This window comes from Lonchura striata, chromosome 1 (genome assembly GCF_046129695.1).
Source record: "Lonchura striata isolate bLonStr1 chromosome 1, bLonStr1.mat, whole genome shotgun sequence".
Classification (NCBI taxonomy): Eukaryota; Metazoa; Chordata; class Aves; order Passeriformes; family Estrildidae; genus Lonchura; species Lonchura striata.
Genome location: NC_134603.1, coordinates 124,292,480 through 124,313,567, shown reverse-complemented (window position 1 = coordinate 124,313,567; position 21,088 = coordinate 124,292,480). Strand labels below are relative to the sequence as shown.

Here is a 21,088-nt window from a genome sequence, read left to right as displayed (position 1 = left end):
TAAAGCAATTTCCTCTTCTGTGGTAACAGCTAGGGGGCATTCCAAATGCAAATAGAGTCAGCTTTGCATTTTTAATATTTCTTATATACATAATTCACTGCCTCAGTTTAGAAACGTTATTGCTACCTCTTCTGTGCATTTCAATTATTTTGCACCTCTGAACTTTCATATTAACTTTAATGTCAGCTCTTAAAGCGTATTTTGTACAGGCAAGCTTGTGCTCATGTCTCTTGAAATTCACAGATTGCACAAATGCTCATCCAGGCACAAATACACTGTACAGGTTAATCTGTGTCATTTCACTGGAGTGTGTGTGGCTTCACTAACTGCACACTTGGTTGTACGAAAGCCCTGAAAATCAGTAGGTAGAAATGGGATCAAAGCAAGAGCACTCAGTATTAGAATATCACATTTGTGTGCAGTCCACTCTGCATGCATAACCCACAGGCATAATGAGGATTCCAGCTGATCAATAGGAAACAATGCTTTTCTAAAACTAGCTCTTAAAATAATAGAAATTATGGATGGAAGAATATGACCACAATGGAAGGAAATCCATTCCCTTGCTAATGTGAAATTAATTAATGCATTCCATAAAGCCAGAGACTATGAGATTCTGAGCAAGATTTACTTAATTGCATTTTTCAGAAGAGAGAGGCAGTTGTGGCCATCTCCTCTGACCATGAATGTTCCTGAGAACTTTTTTCACTCAGAGGAACAGAGGTGAAAATTTATAGCATCTTGTTTGATTCTTCAAACTTTTTCAGTTACTGGCTGACATTGTCAACCACTTGCAACCACAGATTTCAGGGAGGTGATTGGTTGATGGATTTGTTCATGTCTGCTGATACTATCTTTGGGGGCACAGATCTTTCTCTTACTCACTCCATGCAGGAAATGGTGCCAGAAACATCCTCTCTATTGGTCACACTCTTGCAGCCCAACAGAGCAGGAAGGTGTGTATCCAGCTGTGCTCCTTCTTTAGAAGAAATACCTTTCCTGCGTGACAGTCTGAGATGGAGAGTGAATGGGGTCACCTCATCTCCACCCCATCCCTACCAGACCAATGTGGTTGCACAGCAGAATACATGGCAACAAGTACCAAGTGTTTCCCTGGAAACCTCTCTTAAGGGAGGCAAAACTGAAGCTGGGCTGAATCAATTACAGTGTTTTGAGTGCTGACACATGTACAGTCAGCCTGACTGGTACTTGGATTATAAACTGTGCTTTCTATGTAAAAGAGACTATAAACAAAAGATATGGCCAAATATCTCTTTTGTTTTGACTCTACTGACTGTTTCTCAAAATAGCTGAAAATCAAGCCTGCTGCCTCCTGCATTGCAATAGAAAGAGATTCCCTGCCTCTAATTTCCCATCAATTTACATCAAGGTAAGCCAAATGGTATGGTGGAAAATCCACCCCCAGTGTGCACAGATTTTTGTACTTTACAAGGCTGCTGTAGCACTGCAAAGCTAATGCAGGGGCTGTGCCAGGGTTGACAGTCACAGGATGCTGGCAAAAGGCTGAAAGTGTTTCCTAGATGCTGATGAGCACCATGTTCCAAAGTGATGACTGCTCTTACTGAAAAGGAGATTGCATCTCCTGGGCTGAATGTGCCCTGGCAGTCATCAGCTTAGACCCCACTCCTGGATTTTTTCCATTAAATAGGTTGTGGGATCCATTTGATTTCTCTCCTCTCATCTGAAATAGTAACTGATAAAGTTATAGTGGGAAACAAAATGAGTTCAGGGTTTATGTTAATGTTACTGTGGCACTGTGAGTGAGGAAAAAGTGACTTGCAGACTGGACAGCCATGAGGAGTCACTAAGATGATGAAATCAATGCTCTGCAAAGCTGGTCTGGTTGAGACCAGAAGTTGGGACATAAATGAAAATGCACTGTGTGTCCTCAGTGCACATGGCTCCCAGCAGTGCTCACTGCAGCTAATGGGGAACTGCAGCTGGAGAGTGCAAGCAGCTCAGGGTGCTGTGGGGGCCCCACCTGAGAAGCAGCCAAGGTTGTCCATGTTCCCATCCTTCCGCAGTGAATTACTGCCCTTGAAGTGGGCTGTTGTCACTGGCCCTGAAACACTCTGGGTCCATCTCCAGGGAAGTGAAACATGTTCATTTTGATCACTCCAAGGACCCCTGCCATCTGAGTGTGCCTGCAGCTATCCGCCCTGTTTGATGCAATAGGCAGGGCTGCTAACTTTGTAATTGCAGCAGCTGCTTCTAACAAATACCTGACTTGAGCCTAATGTTTTGGTTTGCTGGACAAACCAAATGAAGAATTCAATTTGGATTGAATCAGCGGTTACTGTTATTACTTTAAATGGCAAAATAAATATCCTACTTCAACCTCTGCCCTAATATAATAGATTAATTTAATACAAAATGGCCAACCTTAGATGCAAAAATAATAACTTAACAAAATTGAAGTAGCTTGTTTTGTGGCCCTTGTAAGAGGAAGACTTGGGCTCTATTCATGCTGACTACCCGGTTGTCTAGTGGTTAGAACACGTCTAAAATGGGGAATTTGGATCCAGATCTGCTTCTCTCCCTGAAGGCATTCACAGTTCTGTGCTCAAAGAAAGCTTCACTGCCTGCAGTGCTAAGGCATGGAGATAAAAGTCTGTCTGGAACTGGGCATAAAGGGGTTTGTGATGGGTGTCTTTAGTTGATGCTGTCTCTTTGAATAAATTGTTGAAAACAGGATCCTTGTCTTTCACCTTAAGATGAATATGTTACCTGTAAACCCAGGGAGTTTTTTGCTTATATATTTGGAGGGGCATCTTTCAATATATGCACTGTATAAGAACAAAATTTCTCAGCCAAAGATTCATATAAAGATTCATTATGGACAAATTGCTCATCTTCCTTTTTGGAATTGGTTAAAATACTTGTCATTGCAAGAGTTTTGAGGATAAATACTCAATGCAAACTTTGGAGTGAGTACCAGTGCATTTTTATTATTTAGTGAGTTCTTTTGTAAAGTGGTTTGTAACACAGCATGTGTCTTTTTGTCCTAGTGGCCACTGCATTGAGCTGTAGAAAAGACTGTATTTGGGCAGCTGTTAAGACCCCTCTTCCAATATTTCCTCATTTTCCTTTGTTCTAGGAAAAGTTGGAATTCTTAAAAATGTGACCTCCTCAGGCACCATCTCTCCTCTTATTTATTTCTTGATTCAGCTGTCATTCATTACATTAAAGGTTATTTTTTTAATGAAGCACTGTGGGTAGGAAGAAATAACTTTTACCTTCTGTTCTAACTGATGAATGATGTGTTAACTAATCAGAAAGCTTTTCTATAGGCACCATTAAAGCAACAGATGTATGTGGCTCAGGAGAGATTTGTTGAACAGCTTCAACCTTTAAGTGCAGAGGATAAATGGGTGGTGACATCATTAAACCTTGACAAATAGAAATTATATCATTCTCTTTTTTTCATTACTGATGGTTGATTTATTTCCATGGTTTTCATTTTGATGAAATCCATTCATTGTCTTTATTGTTAAAACCTTTGAAAATTGCAATATGCAACTAAATTGGTTATAATAATTTGCACGTGATCTTTGGCATGTTATCTTTTGAGGTTTTTTTCTGAAAGTTATTTCTAATGGAAAAATAGTGTGATATGGAGTATGATAAGAGATAAAAGAAACATTTGAAATTGATTCTTTGGTTCATTATTAAGCTAGCCACAAAAAGAGCACATAGGGACTCAGAGGACATTTGATGTGGTTATAAAGCACCTACATTGGCTGCTGGAAGATTTTATTTTTGCAGTGAACTCAAAGCCTTAGAAGATAGGCAGTTGTTCTGCACAGCAGTTCTGTACCATAATAAACAAGCAAATGTTCCCCTCTCACTCCTCTCTCCCTAGTATATTTTGAGCTCTTACCTTCTTTGATTGCATTTCTCATACAGTCACTGAGGTGGATCAGAATTTCCCTGAAAATTTTGGTTTTTACTGAAGATTGCATTTTTTCCACTTTTACTGCAGCTTACAAATCAGAAACTAAAAATAAAGTGTGCATCTGTTTGGATAATCTATTTCTCCAGAACAGATTAAAATGACAGAATAAATCTTGGATGTACTTGGAAGAGCTTTGAATGAATTACAACAAGAGATTTAAACAAGGTGAGTTTTGCTTGGCTAGGACCTCAATGAGGGAATTAAGCTGATGCCATGTCAAGGCAAAGTTTGCAAGATAAAATGGGGTCCTTAGCATCTACTACAGAAGTATAAACAGCAGGTTAAAACTGACATTTCTGCCAGAAGACCTTTATGTAAACTGGGGGAAAAAGAGATCAAGGTTAGTTTGAAAAGAAAGTCAGGAAGGCAAAATCCATACAGAAGATCTCATGGGTGTGAACAGGGTTTCCCTGTCCAGGGCCACAGCTTCAAAAGCACGTGGAATAAGTGCCTATTCTTGTACCCTGGAGTAGGGGTAGGCAGCAGAAGGATAAGATGTGCTGGCTAGTTCTCTGCTTCTTCAGATTCCAGGCAGGAGTTCTTAGGCTGAAACTTTCCTGTATGAGAAAACTTAAAAAAAAAAAAAAAATTTAAAAAATAAATAAAAAGGAGACCCTGAACATGTTGGCTGATCCTCAGAACAGCTGATGAGCTAATCCCAAGCGTGCAATCTGCAATCCATTTTGAAGGGATTCCTGGTCCAGAGCATGGAAAGAGCTCGTGGCTGCCCCTGCTAATGGTGCTACAGGCATCACTGCTGTTCTGGCAGGAGTGGTAGCAGATTAGAAGTGCAGCACTCCTGTTCTGGGGTTGCTTTATGAAATTTAATGTAAACAAGTGTCTATTTATGGGTTTAGGAGTTAAATCTTAGTGTTCTGCTTGCTGTCAGCCAGCTGCCTTTAAAATGGTAAATTATCCTAAGTGTGAGAAAGGAATGAAGATGCAATTTAATGTAAATATAGAAAGTTTAAGTTCTGTCACTAAACTACAACTAAATACATTTTGGAAAAAGATGTGCTTCGCTTCACAGGAAGGAATGCATTTACTTCAGTAACAGCAATGAAAAAATAGTGGCGTTTTTACAAGAGAACTGGGAACAGATGATCTTTCAAGTCCCTTCTGGCCTTAAATCTGTGAATCTAGGAAATGATGCCTCATTTCACACCCTAAGTCATTAAAAACACACTTTAATTATTGAAGTAATCACATTTCTTGGCATTGTGGCTACTACCTGCTAAGATGATATACCAGATGATCAGTGTTTTACTGAAATTAATGAAAAGAACAGTTTTCTTTACCGGAAGTCTTCTTTTTTATTATTTCCACAAGCTCACTGGAACTCTAAAATATAGAAAACCACTCAGTGTTATATATTATTAAATTATAAACTTAGCAAAGTAGGTCTTTGTGTGACTCCCCTTCCCTGTAAGAACAAGGAATATATTACATTCACAAACAGGGAGAGATAACTCATAAAAATATGAGAATAACTCATGCACAAAGAATGTTGGGGTTTGGAAGAGGGGCAAGAGAGGTGTTAAGCATTAACTAGTACTTTTAAATAATCTTTGACACATTTCAAAACTCTTCTCAATTGTTTTTTCAGTACTGGAATCATTCCCATCATACAACTTTCTAATTGGAGTTCACATCCTTACCCTCCACCCAATGGGGAGACCCTGGGGCACAGCTGAATTTCAGACAAGGTTGTTTACTAACCTTAAGGCACTCTACTGGGTCAGACTGCTCTTTTCTATTACATTATTTTATGGTTTGCTGGGGAAGACAGAATGATGCCCTAAAAACCTCAGTAACATCTTAGAAAGTTACTGCTCAATCCCTATGTGCTATAAATGTGTCTTTGCAACAGAAAACATAGGCAGACACTGTCTTCAGGTTTGTCTCTTTCAGTACCAATCCAAGGGAGAGGGACCAATTTAACTTGAATTTCTTGATGGTGCTGTAAAACATGTCCAATTAAACACATCCAGTGAGCCTTCCTGTGAGCTCAAGTGTTTGTACTGCAAACTAGCATTTACCTTCCTATGCATGGGGCTGTACTGGCACAAAACTCCATTTCACATGGGCATTTCTGGGTAAATAATAAGCTCAACTAGAGAGGATGAATAAAGGAAGAAAGTAATTTTTCATACTGAATGAGTACAAGGTAGGACTGAAGTAAATGAAACAATTTGCTTGAGAAAGCAGTAAAAACTTCTGGTTTTGATGAGCTGTCTTTCCAAAGAACTGGATATACTTTAACAGTATCATTTCTGATTTATCTGCTGTTGCCAGATAAATTTTCTTCTGGGGGAAGAGCAGAATTCTCTTTATTTAATGTACCATGTCTGGAATGTGGACTAGATTCAGCTACATGTCGCTTATAATTATTTATGTAACTTATTAATCACTGAGCTGTCACTCAGCTGTTTATAAAACACAAAAGAACACTTGGAGCCTGAAAAATTACATTTTTCCTCCCCTGCACCTCCCCAAAGGCCTCTTTGCACTTCTGAGGAGATCTCCATTTAAATAAAAATCTCTTGCCCAGTCTAAGAAGGGACACTCTAATTATAATTTAAAGAACACACTTGTACTTTATTCTTGGGAACTGAAAGATTTGCTTTAAGGTGTTGTAAAACTTCCTTTTCAACTTTTCCAACCAATGTCTTTGGGTCTTTGTTTAGTTTATTTTCTCAAATAGGTCATGGAAAGGGTTCCCTTCTTGCTTGCTCAACCTATTTTCTCTATACTCAGTACTTGGAAAATGGCAGCATCTCTCAGATTGCTGCCTCTGTGTCATGACTGCTTGAAACTAGTAAATGAATAGAAAAGTTAAGGTGCTCAAACACAGACATGCTCACACCTACTCACTCTCTTGTTTCACACATCTCATTTCACTCTGTGAAGAGTTAGTCTGTGTGGCTTTGTGCAGCTCCCTTCTGAGCTCCTGTGCAGGATAACTCACAGCTTGTCTTTCAGGGGAAGGTTCCGTGCCAGTTCAGAGACCAGCATCTGAGCTTGTAAATGATGCACACAGGAGCAATGATTCCATTCAGCTGAATTACATTTAAAATTTGATTATGAATGGCATCTTTGAGGCAGGCTATTCATCATTCCATGTCCTGTGTGGGTCTCAATGTCTTGAAGCTTCATAAAGGCAATTCATTAAACAGCTTTCGCCAGACCAAGAGGTGACTCAGCGGGCTGGTGAAAAACAGTGGCTGACACCCCACTGCTGGCCATGGCGTCCCTGCATTATTGTTTAGGGCTGCAGTATATTGACAGGGTGCTTGTCCTTTTGGTGCCTCAGTTCAGCCAGTGGTGTAATGGCCATACCAGAATTTACCTGCCTTTTCACCCATTTGCTGGGCTGACTAGCAACATGTTTTCAATTTTTGCATGAAAGGCTCCACATTAATCCATGCCACAATTTGCTTTGTTTGCTTTCACCACTAAAATTACTTGTTTCCCCCAAAGATCTGCCATCTGTCACTATTCACCTTTTACATTTTTACGCTCCACAGTTGAGCAAACACCAACGCCTGAATAACTCTATTTCCCATTATCAGTCCTTCGAAGTGCCCTGAGGTCAAAGCAGTTGTGACGTCTTGCCCCTGGCTGGAGTCCTTGAGACCTCAGGGCTCACCCTATAGCCTTGCCCTCTCTGCAGCCACTAAAAGTATCCTGTGTCTTTTTCTTCACAGGGGTTTCCCAGTCTTTAAAAAAAAAATAAATAAAATAAAATAGTCCTCTCTGCCCCATACTGCCATAATCAGATGTAACACAGAATTGTAGGAGGGAGAGGCAGAGAGATGAGGCATTGTCTGGGTGGATGTGGGCAGCTGATGAGGACTGCTCTCTGCTCTCTATATGGATAATGATATCGTGATATCATTGGGTATCTTTGTCTGCACTTGACAAAGGAAAGGGGCAGACCCTGGGTGACAGCTGGGAAGTGCAGCTGTGAGCCACAAGCCAGTGTCTGAGTAGCCAGTTGCAAAAGATTTTTGTGTTTTCATAATCCTTGTGAGTAATATCCTGTCAAAGTCTTCATCAAAAGTTATTAGTCCCTCCATAAACTGGTACTTCAATATGTAAACTTGCCTTGTAATTAATTTTATGAGCTATGCCCCTGGCACCATAGAGCTCTTATTTCATTTTAGGAGCATAATTGATTAGGCTTCCTGTTGCTGTGATGTAGACCAAGGATGTTGCCACCAAATGAGGAGTAATTTGTGACAGCTCATTTATGAGGAGATATCTACTGTTTGCCAGCACTGAGCATACACACAAGGCAAAGCAAAATATTTTGTATTGCTACTGCTGTGCACCACTTGAAGTTAAAACAGCAAAAGAAAAACAAAGAGACTATAATTATACAGCCAAATTAGTATGGCTAATTATTATATATTAATACAGCATCTTTTATTCTTCACTGTAACGGTTTTTGTTCTCTGCTGTATGCCTTTGAAGATATGTGTCTCAGTAGAGCATCAGATAATATTCCTGTCTGGGCAACTAGATTTTGCATTGCTAAAATTTCCTTTTGTTTCCATTGTATCAGATACTTTTCTCTGCTTCCAACAACTGTTACAGCAAAATAAAGTCTCTCATTCTGATACAACTTTGAACAATTGCAGAGTCCATCTTGATGCCAATGGTTTACATTTCCCTTTCTTTTCTCTCCCTGTTTAATATTTGAGTGAATGTTATCTGAGAGAAATATGTTGGACACTCAGGCTGTATTAGCTTAATTTATGGCTAGCATGAAGGTAACAATATTTCCCGCAGGTAAGGTCAAAAGGGCTTTGTTTTCTATTAATTAAAAATAGGCTCATATGAGACAATGCATGTAAGTAATAAAGACATAATGCTTATTTGTGTGGCCATAAAGGAGTAGGTTACTCATGACCACCAATCATAGCTGCAGTCTCTCCATGACCCTGAAAACTGACCAAAAAAAGGAAAATGTATAATTTTATCCTTTCCACACCTTGCTTATATGAGCTAGAGAAGTGAGCTGAATGTCTGAGAAGCAAGTCCTGTGTGGTTGCAGCCCCTTAAAGCCTGTAAGCACAAGGCTGAAACTAAAAGTGTCTGGTGCTTGCTGCATCTCCCAGGGAAACCATGTATGGCTAAATTCAACCAGAGCTGTCTAAAATAAAAAACCCCACAAAATCTCAGAAACTGGATGTTTAAAAAATGAAACTACGAGAATTTCAGAGGGAGAGTCAGAAGAAATGAGAAATGCTACCCTCCAAAACTGAAACAGAATGATAAATTACTTTTGCCTTTCTGAAGCCAAGCTAGAAAACCTCTGCTCACCTCTATTATCTACTTCTGGTCTCTGAAGATGCATTACCATATTAATTCATTGCATTATACAATTTGAGCAACTAAATGAGTTTACCTCATGCCCTCTTAATAGAATTTTCTTCTAATGCTAAATTTAAGTGATACATTTTAGGGGATACTTGAATTAGAATGCATCACAGAAATTTATTTAGACTCTGTTTTGTTTACAAATTATGACTTAACCCTTCTTGATAAACCAAGTGTAGAAAACCCCCAGCCTCTGGACAAAATATCTCTCAGCATTGGAAATCCTACCATCTCCTAAGTAATGTGAGGTTTTACTGGGCCTCAGGAGAGGTAGAAGGACTGTTTGTGTGAGAAGACAATCAGCACATCACAAAGAAAATGACATGCATGGTGAATTGGGACGTGTACATATGCAGCCCATCAGAATGGGTGGAGAGGTGCTGTGATGTACGTGTGGTCAATTGGCTGCATCATGAGGTGGCTCGCCAGCCTTCAGTGCAAAACATCAGGATATGTTTTCCAAGTATTGGGAGTGTGGAAAAGAGGATCAGAAATGGGTCAACTCAGTTTTGACAACATGGTTCCTATCAGGACAGGAATTTTATGTCCTGTGGCTGTGGTACCAACAGGGATCCTCCATCCAGGCACAGGCTACATTTTTTTCTATATGTATGTGCATTTCTATGTACGCGTAAATGCACACAAAAATGTGTACAAGCAACTTAGAAGTGGAAATGTGATCTGTGGCCTCATTTTTTTTCTTTGCTCCTTTCCATTACTCAAGAGACTGAGGAACTCATGTAATGGAATTGCCCCAGGATTTATGAACTGACAAGCCTACCAACTGCAAACATGTCCTTACATCACACACACAAAGGTTTCAAGGAGTAGGAAGCCTCATTGGAAGCTCTTCATACAGCTGGTCCCCAGTTCTGTTTGTTCTCATTCCTGGGTTTCCTGTTGGTCGGTACCTTCAGCTGCTCCGGAACATTTCTGTGCATATTGAAAAATTCTTATATATTCCAGTTTTAGCAGAGGGAAATGTTTTTCAAAATGACTATTGTGCAGCTCCCTTCTATTCACCGGGGCCTCATTCAGCAAAGCCTTGAGTAGCTGAAGTATATACACTTCTATATTTTCCTGAAACACAGGGAATGGATATAATTCCATGGAATAAGTTCCCATTTCAATCATCCATGGGAGGAACACAGACAGTACTGTGCAATTTAGATATCTAAATTCCAAACAGAAATATTTTGCAAATAACCTCAAAATCACTCATTCAGTGTAATGGTTATGAAGAAATTCTGACTATTAGAAATAAAAACCAGTTTCACTTTGTGGGTACAAGAGAACTACGGGTTTATATTTAGTAGAACTACGCTCAAGAGTGAAGTTAAGCACCCACATAAAGATTTTAGGCCTAACAAATACATCTGGAGTTATGCTTTTGTCCATGAACAATGGAAACTCCAATATTATAGACAGAATTGTCGCCTTATTTCAAAAACCCAGTAATAGATGATACTAATGAAATTGTTCTGCTTTAGGTTCTTAAAATATAACAGCAAGATCAACCTAGCATCTTTGGTTGGCTTTCACAGTTGTTTACCTCTCTTGGAGCTTTGGTCTCCTTAATTTTAAAAATCAAGGATTAGCTATTTGCAATGACTGATAGAAATAACATTAACTTACTGCCGGCTGGAAATCAATACCTATTTGACCTTCTGATATGTATTAACCACCTTTACACTTTAAAGAGAATTTCATCCCACCTTTGTGATATTGATATAAATTAGTAAATAGAAAATGTCTTCATTTGATATTTTCCACTTTAAGTACAAGATGAACAGAGTCTTACGTTCAGTGATTTTAATTTAATGGGTTTATCCCTGTGCTAGATATGGTTTTCATTTAAACTGACCTTGCTTTATTTGAATTATTGCTCAGATTTGCACAAGTACAAATGACCTAATCTTCCAAAATATGTTTTCTGATCGACATAAGCAAACAGTCTGAAGAAGCAATTATGTAAAAGAAATACTTTTAGGCAAAAATGGGTCTATAAATAAACAAGTACTTCCTAATCACAAGCTAAATTTGTGTCATTTTTCCATTTTTAATAAAAAAAATGTTAAACTCAATGAATTCTAATGTTCCTGGAAGTGAGAGACCAAGATTTTTTTGCAAAAGTGAATACTGTGAAATTAAAAGCTGCACCACCTTTTTGCTAAAGTTCAGCCAGCATAGCTGCATTTGACCAGTACCACCTTTGACTTTCCAGGTCAAATCAGCAAGAAATCATATGGAAAAAAATTCCATTTTTATATTTCCAATTTGTAGGAGGAAATGGGATGTTTTTACAAGTCAGGCTTATTTTTTTCCCCCTAAGTGAAAGGCAGTGCAAAAATACACCACCCTACATAAACTTCGTGTCTTTTCTATGTTTTTCCATTGCCAGTGCCCTGGGATATCTCATTACTTATCTGAATTTATGCACCCTAAATAAAGAAAGCATATTGGGAAATATTTATTGAAAAAAGTTTCTGAAGGGGAACTTTCATCTACTCTTGGTATTTGGGGAAAAAAGTGATTGTTAACAGTTGGAAAAGTATTATTAGGACATGTACTATAATTGTGTCAGTGGGCATGAGAAGAAAAGCGATAGCTGAAGCTTAGTACTGGAGGGACCAGTGTAGACAAATGATTTTCTCACAGTGAATAAATCAAGAGTACTCAACTAAAGATGATGGATAGTTACACAGTTATACATTGGTATGAGCAGAGTCTCAAGTCTAGGAAAAATAAGGTGGTTGAAAAGACATGAGGAGAAATGATACTGCTAAAGAAAGAGAGGAAGAGCAGCACAATAGATATGAAAGCTGGTTAGAGATATCTATCTCTGGGAAGAAGACAAGGAGAGGAATTAATGGAGAATGTATGATGTCAGAGAGATTTCCTCATTTCCTTTGTCTCAGGAGGTAGTATGGATTATAAGGATACATCTTCCCATATTTGTAGCTGTTTTGAGTCCTAGAAACAAGAATGTCTTTTCACATGCACCTTAATGTTCTTCCAATGTCTGCAGGTTGCCATAACTCTTACGATAAAAGACCCCAGGAGGATTATTTTCGTCTTAATTTTGCAGCAGTTGCTATAGGGGAATTATGAAAGGAAGTATCCAGTCCTACCTAAGTCATATATTGTGCAAATCAAAGGCCCGTCTCTATGGCACTTAGGGAGCCAGCATGGGGCCACCTCAGTGGGCATCTGTCCCCGAGCAGGCAGGGTGGTCAGACTCTGGTCTGTGGCGCCAGAGTTCCCCAGGACTCTGGAGGAAGGAGTCCCCCAGGAAGGAGGAGGCATGCTTGTCCCATCTCCAGCTGACTGCCTACACACTGTGGGCAGAAGACAAGCTTTGTTGATGTAAATACACCATTTATGTTGCTCGTGGCAGTGTCTTGCTAACTTTAATGCATAATATGAGAAGAATAAATGCAGTGTCCCTGGATAAACAAGTGCTTTTTAGATTTACAAATAAGAAGTTATCCCTCTCTGGTAGGGAAGAGGCAGAAACATGGCACAGTAGGGACAGCATGTTTAGCAAATTTTTAAGCTTCATATCCAAGATACATACTGATTTCTTCTAAAATATGTGTGCTTGTACCCTACAGAGAAAAACACAAAATTAGCAAAGTGAAAAGAGAAACTACAGGAAGTTTTAGGTTAGATACTTACTTGTTTCCTCAGACTTCTGAGTTTCTCAAATACCTCTCCTTTGCATAGTTTGGACCATGGAAGTTGTTTCCATGGTGACAAATGGATGTTGTGTTTATTTACTGGGCAGCAGGGAATGACAATGTCAGCAAAAGACATTTCTATTCCTTATTTTTTTTTTTCCAAGGGAGATGTGTTTTAGCTAATGAAACTAGCAGCAGCAGTAGCAACAGTTTTTCAGATATCCTTCTCAGCCCCAGTGTGAATCTGTGTGTGTGCATGAGACAAAAGTAGGCAGCAGTTACTGTGGCTGTGTCACTCTCTGATCAACCTTTTGAAGCCTTTTGCTCTGTTTGGTATGCACATAGTTTCTTCTGAACAGCACTGCCTGAGAAATATCAAGGAGGCTTTACTCAGGGGGAAGAAACAAAATATTTCTTGCATTAGTTGCCTGGCCTTTTCTTCACTCCTCCCACACACACTCCTGTTCTTGTTGAGAGCTCTAGTACATTGTCTATAAAAAATAATCTGCTAATTAAACCTCAGCCTTGTAGTTGATAGTGCTCTGGTAAAAAGAAGTTAATAAATAAATAATCTTAATATTTGCAGCAGGCTATGTAAATTAGGAAAGATATTTTCAGAAGAGCTCTTCTGAGATAAGAGACCAGGGTCTGAAAAATAAACAGTTTTTGCAAGTTGACTAGTTCAGAGATTTTATACCCATTTAAATATTTTTCAGCCTGAAACCCTCTGTATCCCCTCAGGATTTCCTATCAACTCTGCTGGGGGATGTGTAGCTCAGTGGGAAAGTGGAAGATGGTAGGTTCATTAATTGTATCTTCTTGTATCTGTCTCTGTAGAAAAATACAGTAGTGTGCCTCTTTCCTCTCCTAGCCCTGGAAGGAGACAGTGCTGGTACCTGGCTTCACCTTGACAATCCTCTTCCTTTGGTGGGCAGTGAAGCACAGATTCTGTTTCCCACTGGGATTCAGGAAGGGTGTAAAATTGGTGCTAGGAATGTAAGGCTTTTGTATTTGGTCCTTTCCTCCCTCCTACCTTGTGTGCTTGAATCAGAGCTGGCTGGTGTCTGTCAAACAGCAAGACAAGCAGTTCCATGCAATATTAATAAGTTGGAGGTAGAAGCTGATGATAATAGTGCCAGACTGGAAAAAAATTTCAACAGTTGACTTAAACTTTTAAGAGCAGTGGTTAGGTAAATTCCCACTGTTTTGTTTTTCTCACACATAACATTTCCTCAGTTTTCTATCACTGGATGACTACAGAAACATGAGGATCAAGAAGAGTTTCACAAAAGCTAAATGACTGTATGGCTGGAGGAAAAAAGCTCAGTAAAAAACAGTTATACCTACCCCTCCAAAAAAAAACCCCAACCTAAACAATCAAACAAACTCTATTCACTCAGGAGCCATGGTGTGCTGGTTTTGGATGGGATACAGTTAATTTTACTCACAGTAGCTTGTATGGCACTGTGATTTGCATTTATAGTTTTTAAAAAAAGTGTTAACAACACAGGAACGTTTTACAGTATCACACAATCACAGAATAAGGTGAGTTGGAAGGGACCCACAAGGATCATCAAATCCAACTCCTGACCCCACACAGCACCATCCCCAAGAGTCACACCACGTGCCTGAGTGTTGTTCAAACATTTCTTGAAGTTTGTCAGGCTTAGTGATGTGACCACTTCTGTGTGGGAGTCCATTCCAGTGCCCAACCACCTAATCACCCTCTCTGGGTGAAGAAGTCACCACAGAGAAGAGATCAACATCTGTCCCTCTCTTCCCCTCAGGAGGAAGTTGTAACTGCGGTGAGGTCTCCCCTCAGTCTCATCTTGTCCAGGCTGAACAGACCAAGTGACTTTAGCTGCTCCTCATATGGCTTCCCCTCAAGGCCCTTCACCAACTTCAGAGCTGTCCTTTGGATGCTCTCTAATAGTTTTCTTATATTGTGGTGTCACAAACTGGACACAGTATTCAAGATGAGACCAACCCAGTGCAGAGCAGAGCGGGACAAGCCCCACCCTTGCCTGGCTGCTGTTCCTCAAGCTCCCCAGGACACACTTGGCCCTCCTGACTGCCACGGCGCTGCTGAGTCATGTACAGCTTGCCATCAGCCAGGACCCTCAGGTCCCTTTCCACAGCACTGCTCTCCATCTTCCCCTTTCCAGCATCCAGGGTTGCCCCATCCCAGGTGCAGGATCCGGTGCTTCCCTTGTTGCACTCCATGCTGTTGGTGATTGCACAGGCCTCTCATTTGTTGGGGTGGCTCTTCCTTGGAGGGAGTGAACAGCTCCTCGCCGTTTTGAATCCTCTGTGAACTTGCTGAGTGTCCCTTTTGGTCCTGTGTCCAAGTAATTTAGCTGCTGCTGAGCAATGCCTGCACAGCATCAAGGCCCTTGATGCTTCTCACAGCACCCCACCAGAGAGTGAGTGGGGGGCACAAGGAGCTGGAAGGGGACACAGCTGGGACAACAGACCCCAACTGGCCAAAGGGATATTCCACACCATGTGATGTTGTTCTTGGCAAAAAAGCAGAGAGAAAGGGAGCTAGCAAAGACACACTAAAATGGTACCTATGCGTTTCACAGAAGTGGAATCCAGTCTCTAGTTGAAAGATACATAGTCTGCACTAGGTGAAACTGAATCAGTATTTTTCTATGGCTTTTTATGGTCTGGCATCTATATATGTGTGTGCATATATACATATATAAACACAATTGCACAGAGAGGCAGAAATTGGTCTTTCTATAGCTGATTACAAAATCAGTTCTTCTGAACTTGAAGGTGGTTTGTTCTTGTGACTTCTTTTTTTATTTCCTCCCCCTACCCCCTAATAATCTGTGTTATGGACCTCTCTTCACATTTTTTCATCCATCCATCCATCCATCCATCCATCCATCCATCCATCCATCCATCCATCCATCTTCCTGCTGGATCTTGAATCCTGGACTTTCTGTTTCCTCTCAAATTTGAGGGAACCTAACTCAGAAAATGTTAAATATAAACAAAGTTTGTTCATAGGCCATAGCAGGCACCCAAGAGAATACATTCTCTCCTTTAAGATGCAGCAGCACTGGTTATGCCCTGTTCCCAGTCATCAGTTAATTTAATTATGGATACTTGATCCTTACCTCTTGAAAATAAATTATTTGCACTTCTTTTCCTCTTTTTGACTGTTAGGTCAGGCCCACCTAAAGTTGGCACATTTCTACAGTCCCAGGAATGTAAAACAAAACTCTCACTAATGCATGAGACTAAAATATGTGAGGTTCTATTCACATCAGCTCCTCTAAAACCATGTTTGTGTACTTTAGCAAGTAAGTCCTCTGACTAATGTCAGACAGATCCCTGGGATGGCTATTACATTCCTTCTGTCAGGGATCAGAAGAGTCTGTGTTGTTGCCTTTGGCCTTGAGACAAAGAACTTTGTGGCGTGGTGTCAAGGAAAGGAGGAGACAATAACAAGGAGAACGAAGAAATTACTCGGCCAAACCAGAAAATGTGAAGTTGGAGCTAAGCCAAGGCCAGCCTTGAGACACAGTATGAACTGTGAAAATCCCTGGGGCACCTAGCCTGTTTTTTGTTGTGGGTGAGCAGGTGTGCAGCAGTGCTGGACCAGGGAAGCTTGCACCCTCCTCTGGATCAGGGCAGGGTGCCAGACATCAGTCCCAAACCAAACTAGAAACCAAAATGGGAAAAGAACAACATGCAGAATTTATGGAGTTTTTGGATTGAACTTGAATGATTTTGACAAGTGCCAGGGCCCTTGGTGCATTTGAAGTAAAGGGTAGGAATTTGATTTTGAGAAGTGGGGAACTTCTCTGCTCTTGAAAAAGTCTCTGAGGAGACTGTGCTTGGTGCATGACCTGGCAAGGGGAAGCTCTGGTGCAACCCTGCTGTCTGTGAAAGGTGATTCAGATGATATCTAAAGATTCTACACAGGCTCTTTAGTATACAGGCTCTCTGCCTGGGTTCCTGCAGGCAAATCTTAAGTCTTCCATGTGACTCTGATATTTCCCTTTCGTTGTTTATTCCCAGATTCACATTTGTCCAAACTGAACCTTAGGGAGAGAAAACCTATAGCAGTGCTTTGTCTAGCACAAACTGCAAAATAATCCAAGTGGAGGTTACCATTCAATCTGGAAAATAAAAAGTCTTTCCCAAAACAGGTGGTTCTGTCATAATTTAAAAGAAAAAAAAGCTTTTTCTTAACCTAAGTTACTAGATGAGGTAAAGTTCTTGTCAAGATGATGACTGAAGTTGGTAGGTGACAGCAACCGGTAGGATTGGGCAAAATCCTAATCTGTCATAGCTTTTAGTTCAATCTGCCATTTTGGACAGGAAACTACAAATGTCTGATTCCATTTAAAGATGATTTTTATTCTGTGCAGACATCTAAAAGATGACCATCTGTCCCTTTTCTCACATCCTCACTCCCTGACCCTCAAATTCTTACACCGCTTGTTTTTCACTGGGAAAAAATAGGAATTTCAAGGTTCAAGACCCAAATGCAGCTGCAGTTTCTATGCTGACAGGATTTATAGTTTCCACTGGGTTGATGAGAATGATCCTTTAAATACTGTCTTTGTGAACAGAAAAATCTATGTGATTTTATTTGCTTTCCTTTTATCAGAAAGGCTAGTGCTGAGAGACCTGGAGGATTTCATGGTTTGCTTGCCTAACAGATTTTTAGTACGGGTGCACTTTTGGTAGGTGTAGGCTGCAAGTCAATGTGATTTGCTTGATGCACAACTATCACTCATTATTGGAAAGGGTGTTGATATGTCAGTAGTCCTGTGACCCTTTTGAAACCATTCACAGGAGCTACTGGCATACACAGACAACAGGAAGGGTTGAAATGAACAGCATTTGAGTTACACATGATTTTGGCATTTAAAACAGAAAGTGTGATGGTAAATCATGTAAAGATAATGTGTTTACCTGAGTAAGATTCTTAAAGGAATGTGAAACACCAAGAGATGTGCCAGGTGACTTTAAAATCATAAGCTTTTTCCAAATGCATTTCCAAGAACAGTGTCCAGTCCCCAGTGAGGAGCATGCTGCTGCACCAATCATTTAAAATTCTGCTAAATCATTCTGCGACTCTCTAACCAGCACTAATAGCTCTTAGGCTGACTGGCAATCTCACTCCAATAGGAAGTCTTGCACAGGCTTCCAGACCATTTATGTGTGTGGTAGAGAGAGGGAGAGCACTGCAGATTTAATTTAGTGCCCTTGGTGCCTTTTAGTAAAAATATATATATATTAATCACTTATGACTTCTGGTTTGGGGGTGAGAGTTCATCTGGAGTACAGGAAAATCAAATGAAACTCATAAAGATGAAAGTTGTCTTGATTTCATGTGCTGATTTTAAACAGCAAATTGTTTCTTACTCATCCTTGCATGATAATTGGTAAATGTACTGAAATGGGTTATTTGAGTTTCAATGGACTCTCTGGGCAATCACACCATAACTGGAATTCAGAATGAGCCCTGTAGGTACAATTGCTAATGGCATTGCTCAGATAATTTCTGTCTGGGAGAAACACATATTTTGAAGCTGGCATCTTGCAACAAGGAGGCAGGGCCATATTTAGCTGTGTCTGGTATGGGGTCCCCAAGCAGACAAAAGGCTGTAGCACAGCCCTGAATATGTGAGCCATTGACTCAGCTGCAGGGAGCAAGAAATGGGAGTAAACTGTGTGAGATGAATGAGACTCAGTAGGTCTGTAGGCAACATTACTTTGCAGATGAGAGTCACTTCATCAGACATTAGGCTGTGAATATTGCACTTTAATTTGGTTGAGTAGTGTCTCTCTGTTGCCCTCAGAGGGCAATTTATCCTATCTGATGCTAAGGGCTTGCATTTCCAGAATATGAGTCATCCCCTTCTCTGTGGATAATTCACCTTCTGCAGGTGTCTTTGAGAATGGATGGAGCTTGGGTTAGACTTGCACACTGAACTCCTTAGGTGATCACAGCTAGGATCAGAGGTGTCATGCCAGGGGCAGAGTTTGATCTAGAAATCTCCAGGGCAGAATGGTTTGGTTGTAAGGAACTAAATCTGGAGTAGGGATGAAGCTACAGAAGGGTTCTATGCTGGTGCAGATGAGAGCATACTGTGCCTGTAGTCTGCAGATTACAGCTGTGGGCACTTTAGTGATCCTTTTTATCTCACATCTACATAAAGCAAGGAGAGATTTTGTTAAATGAGTGAAAATAGTGCAGGGAAGCTCAGGGTCTAATAGGGATTGGGAGTGCCCTGTGCTCAGAGTGGTATACAGGTACCTGCAGTCTGTGGGAAGAGCTGCTGGGGTGTCACTGCTGGCAGAGGGGCATCTGCCCTTTTGTCCTTCAAACCTAGCCACACAGTACTGAGCAGTTCTGCTGAAAATAAGGGAAAAAACAATCACCCAGCCACAGCTGGTGCCTGTCTCCTCCTCTGCCACATAGCTGCTGTTGCCATGGCAGCAGTCATTGCCGTTGGAGGATGCTCAGGGGGGCCTCCTCCTCCTCACCTGCTGTTCTCACTGCCCTAGGAGCATCAGGCTGCTCCCATGGATGAATCAGTGACAGATTCCTTCACTGCCTCCCCTGTAGAGTGCTTGTCCTCCCCTCTCCTGAGAGTGTCTGCAGCAGCACGGCCATTTTACTGATCATTGGCAGCATCACACAACTGAGACAATTACCTGCTCTTACTGCACCAGGAGCAGAGGTACTTCCCAGCCTCTTGGTCCAGTCCTGTGTGTGTCATTGCCAAACCTGTTCTTGTTCTTAGCATGTTTAAGAGCATGTCAGGGTCATGACATTTCTTTGAGCCTTTGAGATGCACAGAGCAAGTTTTCTATTCCTCTCAGAGTGAAAATGTGAAAACCCACCTGCCATTGCCCGTTTTTGTGCCTTCATCAGGCAATGGGAGTCAGTAAGGGTTGTACACTTAATTCTGCCAGCTCTCCCTCAAGACTGCCTTGTTTCCTGTTTAAATTGCTAAGCTGTACCTGATAACTCTCAAACACCAACAGGCATATAAAGGAAAAGTTTTGAGAGGTGTTGTTTGCAGATTTTGAAGTACATGGATAGATGGATCTTGTGAACCAGCCAACAAAGTATGTTCAGGTTATTTCTGCAATTCCAAATTTTCTCACTTATTTTCACTTCTTTTCTAACTAGCTGAAGGTCTGGATCAGATCTAAGTAAAAATTTAAAGCAGGGTTATGGTTGCAGTTACCTAGGACTTCAAGGGGTTGTTGTGGCAGGCAGACATTCTGATTTTGTCTTGCTTATCCTAAGGGTGGTTCTCATACATAGAGGATCAAGAAAAGGATGACTTAAAGTCCAGATGGCAGCAACCAAAGATTTCTCCAAAAAGGAGAAATCATCATAGTTCTTGTCTTCATATTCAATTGTATTTGTTCTCTCCTTGACCCTATTGAAAATTTAAGCTGTGTTTGAAAGAGAATTATTACAGGGTTGACATTATAAACTTTAACTAAGTTTAAAATAAAAATACTTTGAAAAATATTTTCCTGTTTGAATCTAAACTAAAGCTAGACTGTCCATTCTCTGGGAAATTCAGACTGAAAAAACCCTCAAAAAACATATTAAATTCCCTCAGCAGGGATTTCCTTAAAGGAAGCAATTATAAAGCTATCAAAAACATCTCACTTCAAGGCTTTCAGAAGGCAGCATCACTGGGGGAGTTCAAGCTCTGATATCCACAAGGTACCTCTTCCTCTGCTTCCCTCTGTGGGACCCAGATCTGCACTCCATGAATCCTGGTTGATGACCTGCAGCCAGAAGGGTTTTTGAGCTCATGGTCCCCATCTGGGAAACTGATTTTTTTTTCAACCTGCAGGATTTTGATGACTGCTAAGTTTAGCAGAGAGAGGAGGGGAGGGGGTGAGCTGACAGGTAAGCAGACGGTGCTCCACTGGAGCCCCTGCAGGGTGAGTGAAAATCACCATTCCTTTTCCTGACCAAGCAAATTTCAATGGCAAATGGGTTTTGTCAGAATTTTTCCACCCAGTTCTTCCCTGTGGCTTTTAATGC

General features: G+C 40.6%; 1 protein-coding gene across 1 annotated transcript in view; it reads right to left on the bottom strand.

Moving 5' to 3' along the window:
• The window catches only part of NPVF (neuropeptide VF precursor), a 134,532-nt gene that overhangs the window by 39,918 nt on the left and 73,526 nt on the right, over window positions 1-21,088 (bottom strand). The gene's annotated exons all lie outside the window — the stretch shown is intronic.